At 32.7% G+C, this 15,086-nt stretch overlaps 3 long non-coding RNA genes across 4 annotated transcripts; 2 read left to right on the forward strand and 1 right to left on the reverse strand.

Moving 5' to 3' along the window:
- Positions 1 to 559: 559 nt before the first annotated feature.
- LOC138903739 (uncharacterized) lies at positions 560 to 6,372 on the forward strand. The gene is made up of 4 exons (XR_011413119.1): positions 560 to 807; positions 1,980 to 2,020; positions 4,375 to 4,458; positions 6,061 to 6,372. It is a non-coding gene; the product is annotated as an uncharacterized lncRNA (long non-coding RNA).
- An 84-nt stretch (positions 6,373 to 6,456) lies between these two features.
- On the reverse strand, positions 6,457 to 12,453 carry LOC104100860 (uncharacterized). 2 transcript variants are annotated; one of them, XR_011413086.1, is made up of 4 exons: positions 12,314 to 12,453; positions 11,028 to 11,068; positions 8,580 to 8,663; positions 6,457 to 6,686 (listed from the first exon to the last, which is right to left on the reverse strand). It is a non-coding gene; the product is annotated as an uncharacterized lncRNA (long non-coding RNA). The 2 variants fall into 2 exon arrangements; XR_011413087.1 differs by having other exon boundaries at positions 8,580 to 8,667.
- A 389-nt stretch (positions 12,454 to 12,842) lies between these two features.
- Positions 12,843 to 13,905, forward strand: LOC117276095 (uncharacterized). The gene is made up of 2 exons (XR_004506315.2): positions 12,843 to 12,937; positions 13,452 to 13,905. It is a non-coding gene; the product is annotated as an uncharacterized lncRNA (long non-coding RNA).
- Positions 13,906 to 15,086: the final 1,181 nt, after the last annotated feature.

Genomic DNA, 15,086 nt, shown 5'->3' on the forward strand with positions numbered 1-15,086 from the left:
TAAGTCCAACATATATGGATTAAATAAATAAGTCTTAATCCATTGGGCTAACCCATTTAATTGGGCTAAAATGATGAGCCCACTTCATTAAGCCCAAGATATCATCTTCTTAAAGGCCCAGTTTGATGCCACGTGTCAAATGACGTGGTGTGCCAAATCAAACGGAAGAGCCAATAGAATTGTGGCATGTGTCAAATAACAAGGCATGTCAAGTCAAATTATTAAAGGGCCAATGAAACCGCGCCACATAGGCAAGTGACATGTTCTAGCAAATCAAATGCGGCCTTGTCACACTTCAATTTGATTGGTCGGAGAGAGTTTATTTTTATCATAACTCTTCCCTCCCACAACTATAAATAGGGGTCTTCATAACTCAAAAAAGACACCAGAAGTTATAACAAGAAGCAAGAGGCACTACAAGAAATTTAATTTTTAACGACCACTTCTTAACGAAGGGACATAAATCCGGTCGTTATAAGTGTACTTGTAGCAACCAAATTTTCCTCCGGTCGTTGAAACTAATTATTAGCTCAATATTAACGAGGGGATAATATTCCGCCCTTAAAATATAACATAGCCCGTCGTTAAACTATCAATTAATAAAAAAAAATGGCGCTAATATTTCCCTCTTTTTCCCAAACCCACACCTGGATCGCCAACCACCCCCAAAAAAGAAGGAAAAAACCCTAAACTTATTTTGGTAAACGTGCTATTTGTCCTGTCGTATTTCTCCTGTTGTGAACACTAATTTTGGTCACCTCCATTAAAACAACTTCTCAATTTCGAGTTTCTTCTCATCAAGCTAAGGTTCGAAATTGTACCCTTTTTATGTTAATTTTAGTTTAGATGAAACCTCAGTTCCAAACCATGGCTGTTCGAATTCAATTTTTAATTTTGAACAGAAAATGTGAGTGAAAAGCTAGGGTTTTAAGGGCAAAATTCTTCTCTACTCTTGAGTTTTCTTCTTAGATTTTATGTTCGCGTTTCGAATTTCAGAAAAAAAATACAAAAACAGATATACAAAGATTTAAGTTTTCTTCTCTGATTTTCGGCTATTACACCTCTAATTTTGGGGTTAGGTTTCTTTCATATACATAGATATAAAACTAATATATATATATAGTTGATCTTCATTCACGGATCTTGCTTAAGTTTGGTTGGTGTTTCGCGGGTTCGGATGTGACTGTTCGACGTTCACGGTTCCGAGTTCAATTAGTCATTTTTTCCTTACTTGAATTTTGGAGTCAAAATCTGTATAATTGCTGATTTTTCAATTGCTATTAAGGAAAGTTTTGGCTTAACAGGTCTATTTGTATCACTTCCTTTCTATTTTATCTAATTAATTGTGAATCGAGCTTCAAATTGAGTCGTTAAAGGATAAGTCGAGTTTGGGGTATAAATTGTTTGGTTAGATAATTGATTTCTTTATGAATTCATTCATTTAAAATTAAGTAAAACGTTGTTGCTGATTCTCTGAATTTGTTTTAGAGTTGCCCTTTAAGAGAATATCTTGATAAGGAATTAGTTGGAAAGTCTTTGTTCACTAAAACAATATGTTGTTGGATTGCGCTTTTGATTAGATCCACCTTGGGTGCTTCTGCTTTGGTACTGGAATAGCATTTTGTTAGCTAGTTCAAGGAGGTAAATTTTTATGGATTAACTGTTGGTTCTAATTCCTGACAGTTCAATGATAGTTGACGTTGCTGTGTAGCTATGAAGTCATATTCCTATGTAGTTATATTTTGTAGAATGTTAAACGTATTAACACGAAATGAAAAGTGACTGCATGTGCTTTGTGATAATGTTGCTGCATACGGTGTTTATGAACTACTAAGTTGTATTAATTAATATTTGTTGGTTCGGAGATTATTACACCTAGTTTTGTAACTTCCTATACCGACGTGGTACTGCAATTCTTTTATCCGTGATTACATGTACATTATTGACAAAATAAAGTTATTTGTTGTCCTTATTTTCAGAAACTCTGAATTTTAGTTACAAGCACCGTCAACCTAAAAAGGTAAGTTATGCTATTTTACTTAACGCAATCAATTTGCATAAACTATTATTATGTACATGATTGATAAAAGAAAGTATTATTTTGTATCTGTCATTAGTATGAGTGAAGTGTTCTTTGTGTCAATTGTTAAGTTATTTGTGTTCTTGGCATTAATAATTTCATGATATAATTTATGTCGTTTGTGTTTACTTTGATGTGCACACTTTGAATGAGGAAGCTCTGCTTTTCGTTGTCTCTATTTGGGATCTGATGTTAGAAAAAAAAAACAGTGAAACAAAAGCCTTTCTGATAAATTTGTCAATCAATGTAGCTGTTGAACTTAGCTCTATTAAGGTAAGAGTATCAATATTCTAAAAACAGAAGTTATGAAATGAAACTAAGATGACTTGAGACTTACAGACTTTGTCTTTTTGAACATTCTATTATTAATGATAAAATGATACCTGCATCGTCCTTCTAAAGTCATAAGAGACTCATTTTTCCTCTTGAAAGAGGTTCTATTCTCGACATAGTCTATAACACGATGATTAATTGTGATTGTGTGCACAATTTTCTACGCTTCTGCCTCTGTTCAGCTCTGCTAATTGACTTAATTAGACAAGTTCTTCAGATAAGAGCTTAAATTACAATGCAAAAATAAATACCCACGATTGTTAATTTACTTGAGTACACCCGATGATAGCTAAAAATTGAATAGTCGCATAAGTGACTATTGTACTGTCCTAAATCTAGGGCAACCTACCCACTTCGTTCTTGGACATATGGATGTACTCCTCCATCACCTTTATAAGGCATCATCATTAGTAGCAGGGTCCAATAGAAATTGTTTCTCCTTTTGTCCAGTAACTAGGTTATGAAAATGATATAGACTGAGTACTTTTAGTAGTTGGAATAGGTTCAGTTAGTAATTTTTAGTTTTGTTTTATGTTTAAAGGGTAAACTATTTCTTTGTTCCTTTTCTGTTTACCAAACTTGAACTAGACTTTCGTTTTTCATTCACCTTGTAATTTTTCTAATAACCTGCGCAATGATTAGACTTGTCCAAATTAGAGCCTTACCCATGTTTGAAGTTTTATATTTCCTTGAGACGAGTTGGGAATATTTGTTGTACTACCATTTAGGAATTTTGATATGCTTGATGTGTTTCTTTAACTATTAGTCTGATTGGCAGTTTGAGATTCAGGTTATGATTGCGGGAACATCGTTCATTCACAACAAATGCAACAGTTGAATTTTGTTTTGCTGTAGAATTTTTGTGGTATCACTATCAGTATAGTGTAGATAATGAAGGACAATCATGATTTAAATATTATGGTGACAGATTAATTTGTGAGAATGAGATCCTAATCGGTTTGATATTACACCATCCAATTGCTATATGAATTCTCTTTCTACCATGACTGCAAACCACTTGTCCTTCCAAAACTTGATATGTTGACCATTCCCTACTACAAAGTGTTTATTCACTAAGAATTCTTCCCGTAGCTTACAAATGTTCTTCCAGATTCCAAATTCATTGGGTGCTCTTGATAATTTAGTGCAAAAATGATTCAGGACTCCATGTTTGGCGTTGACAACTTCCTTCCAAAGACATTGCTCATCCTGTGTGTACCTAATATGAACATTAATATAATATATTTTTATTAGGTGCTAGTTTAAATATGTATTGTCTGTTTGCTAAATCCAAATGCTAGTGTAGCAACCTGTGAGCAACTTAACTGGGTCGAGTATTTCCTTATCTTCCCTGCTAGATTTCTTCCACCTCTAAATTTGGAGTTGTGAAATCTTTGTGAGCTTATCATGCTTTAGTCTCTTCATTCACTGTGCCCGTGTGTTTCATGTCATTTAAATGTCTTGATATGCCCCTGTAAAAACTGTTCCTGAATGTGTTGTATTCTACTAGTGTTAATTGCGTAAGAGTGCTCATATAACTAAAGCAATACCCTTTGCTTTGAAGTTAGTGTCAGTACTACAGTGCAGGTGGAACGCAGGAGGTAGGAGTGTTCATGTTAGGCTCTTAGTTTCTTAGAGGAAAACTAAATGAAGTACTGAATAGAGGTTGAGTATCATACCATTGGAATTCTTGTCAAATATTGAAAGCAAAAGGATCAGCACTAATAATGATTAACAGTTCTTGAACTCCTGGATCTTGAGTAACTGACTGAAAAAACTCTTGGGCCTTGTATTTGAAACATATACAATGCTGGGACTGACCGATCCTAAAAGTTGTTTATCTTTCCCTTTTAACACAATGATTCTCAATTTTAACATGCAATTCCAAAACTTGAAGCAAAAAGATCATACTATTACTCAATACTTACATAACTCTAACATCCATATGATGTGTTAGACAGTAAATATGCACAACTTGCAAGTGCAGTGTTTGATCAGCCTTCATCGCCATCTTCAATTGAGCAGTAGATTGAATCATTTAACAGGTTAGTAGCTTGAAATCCTATTGTATTCTGTGATAAAATTATTGCAGTTTATTCATGTATCGAAACAGACAGCCGAAGTGATAAATGTTGTTGTTTACCGGCTGAACCATGAAACTAAATCATTTCATTCAGTAGACTGCTGATTGAACATGAACTTGTAGGACATGAAAATATTGGTTCAAATTCATATGCCTTTTAACTAGATTTAACCCTGAAGAACTATTTATGGTGTCAGCAGATGAAAAATGTGAATTATATCTGGCTAGGCAGAGAAGATATTGTGATTCATAGAAACTTCTACAACATTTTCAGTAACTTGGGTTGGTATGTTGCCAAATTGCTGTAGAAGTCTCCGAGGAGAAGTCTTAAATAGAAACTAAAAAGGCAATTCAGCAATAAACTCTGGTCGTGACATCACCTATAGATGCGACCACATCCCTCTTCCTTCTTTGCACAGGGTAGAGGAAATAAGAATTGCTCCACCAAAATTCAGCAACCTGGATCAACATTTGGGGAGATTAAGAAAATAAACTTACAATAAAGTTAAGGTACATAAAGATAAGATTAAGTGTTGGAGGATATAAAAGAAGCAGAGGATTTCCTATTAAAGCTGAAAAGATATAAAATTAAAGTTGTACTTTCACTTGATTGAAACACCTTCCCTTCAAGGAAATAACTCGTGTTTTCTTTTATCAAAGCAAAGTCAGCAACTCTTCTAATGTCTCAGTTTTTTGATCATTGTACATAGACATAGAAAATTTAAAGCATCATTTTCTGCTACGATATTGTCCATTGTTATGTCATCTAATCTTTGTATTATTTAAATTTCAAGTTTATGGCCATCAATGTAGCCTTTAATAGAATTAGTAAACATATAGCCATCTGTTGGAGGTTGCCAATGTTAAGCATAATTTGGGAAAATGATAAGAATTGAGGATAAAGATGAGTTGTTGGAGTTTGCCAATGCTAATGCCGATGCATGAGCTAGTGTTGTTATATCATGTCTCTCTGCCCAGCTCTGACTACTTCAAACAGCTTACTCTTTCTTTTTTATGTATAAACTGTTCATTAATTCAAGAATCAACGAGGTAGGGTATGAACGATACTGAACGGGAAATAGAAAACCTTTATGTGTTGTTACTTTTGCTGTATTGCTTTCTTCTTGTAAGATATGAATTTTATGTGGTTTGTATGTTCACAAGGTTGAATGTCGAGACACAGTCGTTTAGTCTTTCCTGAAATTGGAAAGAAAATGGTGAAACCATGCTACAGATTAGTTTTTACATTAATCGTTTTCCAAAATATGTGAATATGAGGTGATTCTGTAGTGTGCTAGGTGGATAATATGTCATTGTTTGTCAACTGTTTGGCATTTACTCAGTGAGCTAGTTTCTCCCACACACCATTTATGTATCATTCTGATTTGGGTTTCAATTGGAAGTTGCCTCTATTTAAGTGTGCACTTGTTATGAAAAATAATTTAATTTGTTATGTTAACAGCTAGATATGATCTTTCTTTATTAAATTGGCATACATCTGATTTTGTTTCTTTAGTTTTTTATTTTTTGTTACTAAACTGGCACACATTTGTTATGTTAACAGATCAAACATTTGAAGTCCGAAGACCTATCCTTGATGAAAGTATAGAGCAAGTTGAAGTACAAGTAGTTTATGTTTTGTTAGGGATGATTTAAAGACACTGTACATATGCTGCAATTTTATGTTTCTCTTTTAGGAATTATTAAAAATGATGTCATACGATTCAGATTGGTTTCTGTTAAATATGATATTTTAGTTCTTTGTATTAACAAATATATAAAGTATTTGGTTTATTTTCAAGTATTGTTGGGTGTGTATGAAATCATATAAATATTTATTTCTATTTATCAAATTTAAAAATTTAAATTTTCGTAATTTAAATTTGGTTCTTAAAAGTAGTATAACTAACAAAGGGAATAACAGTCACATGTTTCATACACACCCAACAATACTTGAAAATAAACCAAATACTTTATATCTTTGTTAATACAAAGAACTAAAGTATCATATTTAACATAAACTAATCTGAATCGTATGACATCATTTTTAATAATTCCTAAAAGAGAAACATAAAATTGCAGCATATGTACAATGTCTTTAAATCATCCCTAACAAAACATAAACCTCTTGTACTTCAACTTGCTCTACACTTTCATCAAGGATAGGTCTTCGGAATTCAAATGTTTGATCTGTTAACATAATAAATGTGTGCCAGTTTAGTAACAAAAAATAAAAAAACTAAAGAAAAAAATCAGATGTATGCCAATTTAATAAAGAAAGATCATATCTAGCTGTTAACATAACAAATTAAATTATTTTTCATAACAAGTACACACTTAAATAGAGGCAACTTCCAATTGAAACCCAAATCAGAATGATACATAAATGGTGCGTGGGAGAAACTAGCTCATTGAGTAAATGCCAAACAGTTGACAAACAATGACATATTATCCACCTAGCACACTACAGAATCACCTCATATCCACATATTTTGGAAAACGATTAATGTAAAAACTAATCTGTAGCATGGTTTCACCATTTTCTTTCCAATTTCAGGAAAGACTAAACGATTGTGTCTCGACATTCAACCTTGTGAACATACAAACCACATAAAATTCATATCTTAGAAGAAGAAAGCAATACAGCAAAAGTAACAACACATGAAGGTTTTCTATTTCCCGTTCAGTATCGTTCATACCCTAACTCGTTGATTTTTGAATTAATGAACAGTTTATACATAAAAAAGAAAGAGTTAAGTTGTTTGAAGTAGTCAGAGCTGGGCAGAGAAACATGATATAACAATACTAGCTCATGCATCGGCATTAGCATTGGCAAACTCCAACAGCTCATCTTTATCCTCAATTCTTATCATTTTCCCCAATTATGCTTAACATTGGCAACCTCCAACAGATGGCTATATGTTTACTAATTCTATTAAAGGCTACATTGATGGCCATAAACTTAAAATTTAAATAATACAAAGATTAGATGACATAACAATGGACAATATCGTAGCAAAAAAATGATGCTTTAAATTTTCTATGTCTATGTACAATGATCAGAAAACTGAGACATTAGAAGAGTTGCTGACTTTGCTTTGATAAAAGGAGACACGAGTTATTTCCTTGAAGGGAAGGTGTTTCAATCAAGTGAAAGTACAACTTTAATTTGATATCTTTTCAGCTTAAATAGGAAATCCTCTGCTTCTTTTACATCCTCCAACACTTAATCTTATCTTTATGTACCTTAACTTTATTGTAAGTTTATTTTCTTAATCTCCCCAAATGTTGATCCAGGTTGCTGAATTTTGGTGGAGCAATTCTTGTTTCCTCTACCCTGTGCAAAGAAGGAAGAGGGATGTGGTCGCATCTATAGGTGATGTCACGACCAGAGTTTATTGCTGAATTGTCTTTTTAGTTTCTATTTAATACTTTTATTTTATTTTGCCCACGTATTTAACTACAGTAATTGGTAACATTTTAGCTGTCTTCAGACTTAACATACTGACAAGGAATATAATGCAAATTGAATAAATTATTACTTTAGGATTTGTGGTAGCCATATTGTTCTATACTTTAACTGTCTTTTCCCCTTTTATCTTTGGTTGTTCCCCTAGATTTGCTTGAAATTTCTTGCCCTTTTAACCCTTTTCTAGGAAACTACGAGTGCTATCTCCACTCTGGGATGAGATACAACCAGAGTCTGTGTGCGACAGATGACTTCTCCTCGGAGACTTCTACAGCAATTTGGCAACATACCAACCCAAGTTACTGAAAATGTTGTAGAAGTTTCTATGAATCACAATATCTTCTCTGCCTAGCCAGATATAATTCACATTTTTCATCTGCTGACACCATAAATAGTTCTTCAGGGTTAAATCTAGTTAAAAGGCATATGAATTTGAACCAATATTTTCATGTCCTACAAGTTCATGTTCAATCAGCAGTCTACTGAATGAAATGATTTAGTTTCATGGTTCAGCCGGTAAACAACAACATTTATCACTTCGGCTGTCTGTTTCGATACATGAATAAACTGCAATAATTTTATCACAGAATACAATAGGATTTCAAGCTACTAACCTGTTAAATGATTCAATCTACTGCTCAATTGAAGATGGCGATGAAGGCTGATCAAACACTGCACTTGCAAGTTGTGCATATTTACTGTCTAACACATCATATGGATGTTAGAGTTATGTAAGTATTGAGTAATAGTATGATCTTTTTGCTTCAAGTTTTGGAATTGCATGTTAAAATTGAGAATCATTGTGTTAAAAGGGAAAGATAAACAACTTTTAGGATCGGTCAGTCCCAGCATTGTATATGTTTCAAATACAAGGCCCAAGAGTTTTTTCAGTCAGTTACTCAAGATCCAGGAGTTCAAGAACTGTTAATCATTATTAGTGCTGATCATTTTGCTTTCAATATTTGACAAGAATTCCAATGGTATGATACTCAACCTCTATTCAGTACTTCATTTAGTTTTCCTCTAAGAAACTAAGAGCCTAACATGAACACTCCTACCTCCTGCGTTCCACCTGCACTGTAGTACTGACACTAACTTCAAAGCAAAGGGTATTGCTTTAGTTATATGAGCACTCTTACGCAATTAACACTAGTAGAATACAACACATTCAGGAACAGTTTTTACAGGGGCATATCAAGACATTTAAATGACATGAAACACACGGGCACAGTGAATGAAGAGACTAAAGCATGATAAGCTCACAAAGATTTCACAACTCCAAATTTAGAGGTGGAAGAAATCTAGCAGGGAAGATAAGGAAATACTCGACCCAGTTAAGTTGCTCATAGGTTACTACACTAACATTTGGATTTAGCAAACAGATAATACATATTTACACTAGCACCTAATAAAAATATATTATATTAATGTTCATATTAGGTACACACAGGATGAGCAATGTCTTTGGAAGGAAGTTGTCAACGCCAAACATGGAGTCCTGAATCATTTTTGCACTAAATTATCAAGAGCACCCAATGAATTTGGAGTCTGGAAGAACATTTGTAAGCTACGGGAAGAATTCTTAGTGAATAAACACTTTGTAGTAGGGAATGGTCAACATAAAGTTTTGGAAGGACAAGTGGTTTGCAGTCATGGTAGAAAGAGAATTCATATAGCAATTGGATGGGGTAATATCAAACCGATTAGGATCTCATTCTCACAAATTAATCTGTCACCATAAAGTTGAATCATGATTGTCCTTCATTATCTACACTATACTGATAGTGATACCACAAAAATTCTACAGCAAAACAAAATTCAACTGTTGCATTTGTTGTGAATGAACGATGTTCCCGCAATCATAACCTGAATCTCAAACTGCCAATCAGACTAATAGTTAAAGAAACACATCAAGCATATCAAAATTCCTAAATGGTAGTACAACAAATATTCCCAACTTGTCTCAAGGAAATATAAAACTTCAAACATGGGTAAGGCTCTAATTTGGACAAGTCTAATCATTGCGCAGGTTATTAGAAAAATTACAAGGTGAATGAAAAAGGAAAGTCTAGTTCAAGTTTGGTAAACAGAAAAGGAACAAAGAAATAGTTTACCCTTTAAACATAAAACAAAATTAAAAATTACTAACTGAACCTATTCCAACTACTAAAAGTACTCAGTCTATATCATTTTCATAACCTAGTTACCGGAGAAAAGGAGAAACAATTTCTATTGGACCCTGCTACTAATGATGATGCCTTATAAAGGCGATGGAGGAGTACATCCATATGTCAAAGAACGAAGTGGGTAGGTTGCCCTAGATTTAGGACAGTACAATAGTCACTTATGCGACTATTCAATTTTCAGCTATCATCGGGTGTACTCAAGTAAATTAACAATAGTTGGTATTTATTTTTGCATTGTAATTTAAGCTCTTATCTGAAGAACTTGTCTAATTAAGTCAAGTAACAGAGCTGAACAGAGGCAGAAGCGTAGGAAATTGTGCACACAATCACAATTAATCATCGTGTTATAGACTATGTCGAGAATAGAAGTGGTACTTTAAACCTCTTTCAAGAGGGAAAATGAGTCTCTTATGACTTTAGAAGGACGATGCAGGTATCATTTTATCATTAATAATAGAATGTTCAAAAAGACGAAATCTGTAAGTCTCAAGTCATCTTAGTTTCATTTCATAACTTCTGTTTTCAGAATATTGATACTCTTACCTTAATAAAGCTAAGTTCAACAGCTACATTGATTGACAAATTTATCAGAAAGGCTTTTGTTTCACTATTTTTTTTTTCTAACATCAGATCCCAAATAGAGACAACGAAAAGCAGAGCTTCCTCATTCAAAGTGTGCACAGCAAAGTAAACACAAACGACATAAATTATATCATGAAATTATTAACGCCAAGAGCACAAATAACTTAACAATTGACACAAAGAACACTTCACTCATACTAATGACAGATACAAAATAATACTATCTTTTATCAATCATGTACAAAATAATAGTTTATGCAAATTGATTGCGTTAAGTAAAATAGCATAACTTACCTTTTTAGGTTGACGGTGCTTGTAACTAAAATTCAGAGTTTCTGAAAATAAGGACAACAAATAACTTTATTTTGTCAATAATGTACATGTAATCACGGATAAAAGAATTGCAGTACCACGTCGGTATAGGAAGTTACAAAACTAGGTGTAATAATCTCCGAACCAACAAATATTAATTAATACAACTTAGTAGTTCATAAACACCGTATGCAGCAACATTATCACAAAGCACATGCAGTCACTTTTCATTTCGTGTTAATACGTTTAACATTCTACAAAATATAACTACATAGGAATATGACTTCATAGCTACACAGCAACGTCAACTATCATTGAACTGTCAGGAATTAGAACCAACAGTTAATCCATAAAAATTTACCTCCTTGAACTAGCTAACAAAATGCTATTCCAGTACCAAAGCAGAAGCACCCAAGGTGGATCTAATCAAAAGCGCAATCCAACAACATATTGTTTTAGTGAACAAAGACTTTCCAACTAATTCCTTATCAAGATATTCTCTTAAAGGGCAACTCTAAAACAAATTCAGAGAATCAGCAACAACGTTTTACTTAATTTTAAATGAATGAATTCTTAAAGAAATCAATTATCTAACCAAACAATTTATACCCCAAACTCGACTTATCCTTTAATGACTCAATTTGAAGCTCGATTCACAATTAATTAGATAAAATAGAAAGGGAGTGACACAAATAGACCTGTTAAGCCAAAACTTTCCTTAATAGCAATTGAAAAATCAGCAATTATACAGATTTTGACTCCAAAATTCAAGTAAGGAAAAAATGACTAATTGAACTCGGAACCGTGAACGTCGTCCTCGAACAGTCACATCCGAACCCGCGAAACACCAACCAAACTTAAGCAAGATCCGTGAATGAAGATCAACTCTCTCTCTCTCTCTCTCTCTCTCTCTCTATATATATATATATATATATATATATATATATATATATATATATATATATAGTTTTATATCTATGTATATGAAAGAAACTTAACCCCAAAATTAGAGGAGTAATAGCCGAAAATCAGAGAAGAAAATTTAAATCTTTGTATATCTGTTTTTGTATTTTTTTTTTCTGAAATTCGAAACGCGAACATAAAATCTAAGAAGAAAACTCAAGAGCAGAGAAGAATTTTGCCCTTAAAACCCTAGCTTTTCACTCACTTTTTCAGTTCAAAATTAAAAATTGAATTCGAACAGCCATGGTTTGGAACTGAGGTTTCATCTAAACTAAAATTAACATAAAAAGGGTACAATTTCGAACCTTAGCTTGATGAGAAGAAACTCGAAATTGAGAAGTTGTTTTAATGGAGGTGACCAAAATTAGTGTTCACAACAGGAGAAATAGCACGTTTACCAAAATAATTTAGGGTTTTTTCCTTCTTTTTTGGGGGTGGTTGGCGATCCAGGTGTGGGTTTGGGAAAAAGAGGGAAATATTAGCGCCATTTTTTTATTAATTGATTGTTTAACGACGGGCTATGTTATATTTTAAGGGCGGAATATTATCCCCTCGTTAATATTGAGCTAATAATTAGTTTCAACGACCGGAGGAAAATTTGGTTGCTACAAGTACACTTATAACGATCGGATTTATGTCTCTTCGTTAAGAAGTGGTCGTTAAAAATTAAATTTCTTGTAGTGGTACAAAGGGGCAAATATTAAAAGGCAAGGAATTAAGATGGAGGTAGAATTTCTCTGTAGAGGCCCATATAAATAGTGGCACCTAATTTGTGAAGCGAAGTGAGCAAAATACTGTACATCAACTAGCTAGAGATCAAGTCTCTCTATTTCTCTCTTTTCTGGGAAAAAACAACAAAATACTCTCAAAAATGGCTGGTGCCAAATTGCTCACATCTGCTTTCTGCTTCATTGTTTTTCTAATCGCTGGTAAATTAATTTTATAGTTAGTATATATATATATATATATATATATATATATATATATATATATATATATCGATATAATATTGAGTTTAAGTTATATATATTGCAAATGCAAAGTATTGTTTACACCATCAGGTCATCAAAGTATCTACATATAAGCCTCTTTAAAATGAGGGAATTGTAATTGTGAAAAATAAGAAATGGTTGCTGCAACATGTAAATGTGATCTAATAATGTAAAAATTTCTTACACTACCAGTATATATAACTTAAACTATAGTATAATACATCACGCGCTTGCTATATTCAACTTGATTCAGTGCAACTCGATTGTCCTGAAACACAAATAATGGTAAATTAATTTTTATTGTATTTATGTTTTCTCCTTTAATTTTCTTGCATTAGTTAGTTCTTTTTGTTGTTTAATTATTGCATACAAAAGATATTACTCCTATAATATAAAACGCGCAGTTCAATTAAAAAATTGATTTGTAATATATGTATTTTTGGAAATGCAGTTCAATTGACTTATTCTTCTCAAAAAACACATGTAATGGCTGCGCGAGGACTGGCATTAGAACTGAAGGGTTGGTTTGATGTTCACTGTGGTAGACTGTGTCTACCATTCGCAATGCATTGATTCAGGATGTGGGATGTGTGATCGGGATGATGGTTTTATTAATGGTGGTGTATTTGGCACATACATAGATCCAACTAATAGATTTCCCGAGATAAAGAACTGAATATATATAATATTGTGTTAGTTTCTATTTTGAATTTCAATAATCCAACAGCCAATATAACATGTTGGCACGTGGGTGTTTTTTTTTTCCTTTATTTGAAGTTGTGTCAAAGTCCAACACTCTAGCTATAGCTGTCCGTACATATATAAGATTGTAGTGTTATGCTTTGTAATTGTATGTTACCTATATCAAAAAGTTATTAGTAATACTAGATGTGGATGCCCGTGCATGATAGAATGTGTTATTATTCACTTAATTTATATGCTAGTTTTACAAGATAAAATATTTTCAATGTATGCCATTTACCAAAAAGGAACTAAATGAAGGTTAGCATATATCAAAATTGTATATTCTGCCATCTTATTGACAATTTTTATGGCATTTGTATCAAATGGAAAAATCGGTCAAAAAACTTGCCTACCTCTCAAGCCAATATTAACCATTAAAAAGATAAACGTCTCTGCATTTGTCAGCTAATCCATCATAAGGATTATGATGCTAACTCCATAAAACAACAAAGTTATTATAAAGGTATGGTTCAGCCGTAGTTACAACAATTGACAAGCAAAACAAAAAGTGCAATACTATTGTCAAATTATAGATGTATACGGTCGAAATAGATTTCGGCTTTCGTACGTTTGATCGAGTTCGAATGGTAAGCGACCGAAGTGAGACTTCGAGACGAGATCCGAAGATAGTGTAAGATTGCATATAGATGTTCATAACACGCAGCGGAAGACAATAACAATCCTAGGCAGAACTTTTCTTGTTTAAAATTTATTTATATGTCAAAGATCGGATCTAAGACGTACCTGGTGAAGAGAGTCTTGTTTTAAATTTCTTCGATAGTGCGAAGACTCTATGCGTATCCACACCGAGACTGATCCTTACTATCAACTCTTTGATCAATGAAATCCCGCGAATAAATTGAATAAAAATATTGTGTTGAAATTTTTTTCAAAAATCTCAACTCAAAGGTAGAAGAACAAGAAATAATTTTGTTATACTAGTATTTTCTATCTTGGCTTTGTATTGCACTATTACTTTCTCAAAGCAATTTTCTTCTCAAGAATAACTCTCTTGGTTTTTACAATATGTATAAGATCTATATCACCCTAATTCTTAATTAGGACTCACACACATATATATATATACACACACGCATAATTCCCATTGAAAAATACAAATCACATACTTTATGGTAAATATTTTAAAAATATTTAACTAATTTATGGAATTCAATTCTAAATTGAATTCTACAACTTAGTCATACTTTTAAAATAAAAATATGTAACTCATTTATGGAATTCAATTCTAAATTGAATTCTACAAATTAGTCAACATTTTAAAATAAAAACATGTAACTCATTTATGAAATTCAATTCTAAATTGAAGTCTACAACTTAGTCA

The sequence above is a fragment of the Nicotiana tomentosiformis genome, chromosome 12 (genome assembly GCF_000390325.3).
Source record: "Nicotiana tomentosiformis chromosome 12, ASM39032v3, whole genome shotgun sequence".
Taxonomy (NCBI): Eukaryota; Viridiplantae; Streptophyta; class Magnoliopsida; order Solanales; family Solanaceae; genus Nicotiana; species Nicotiana tomentosiformis.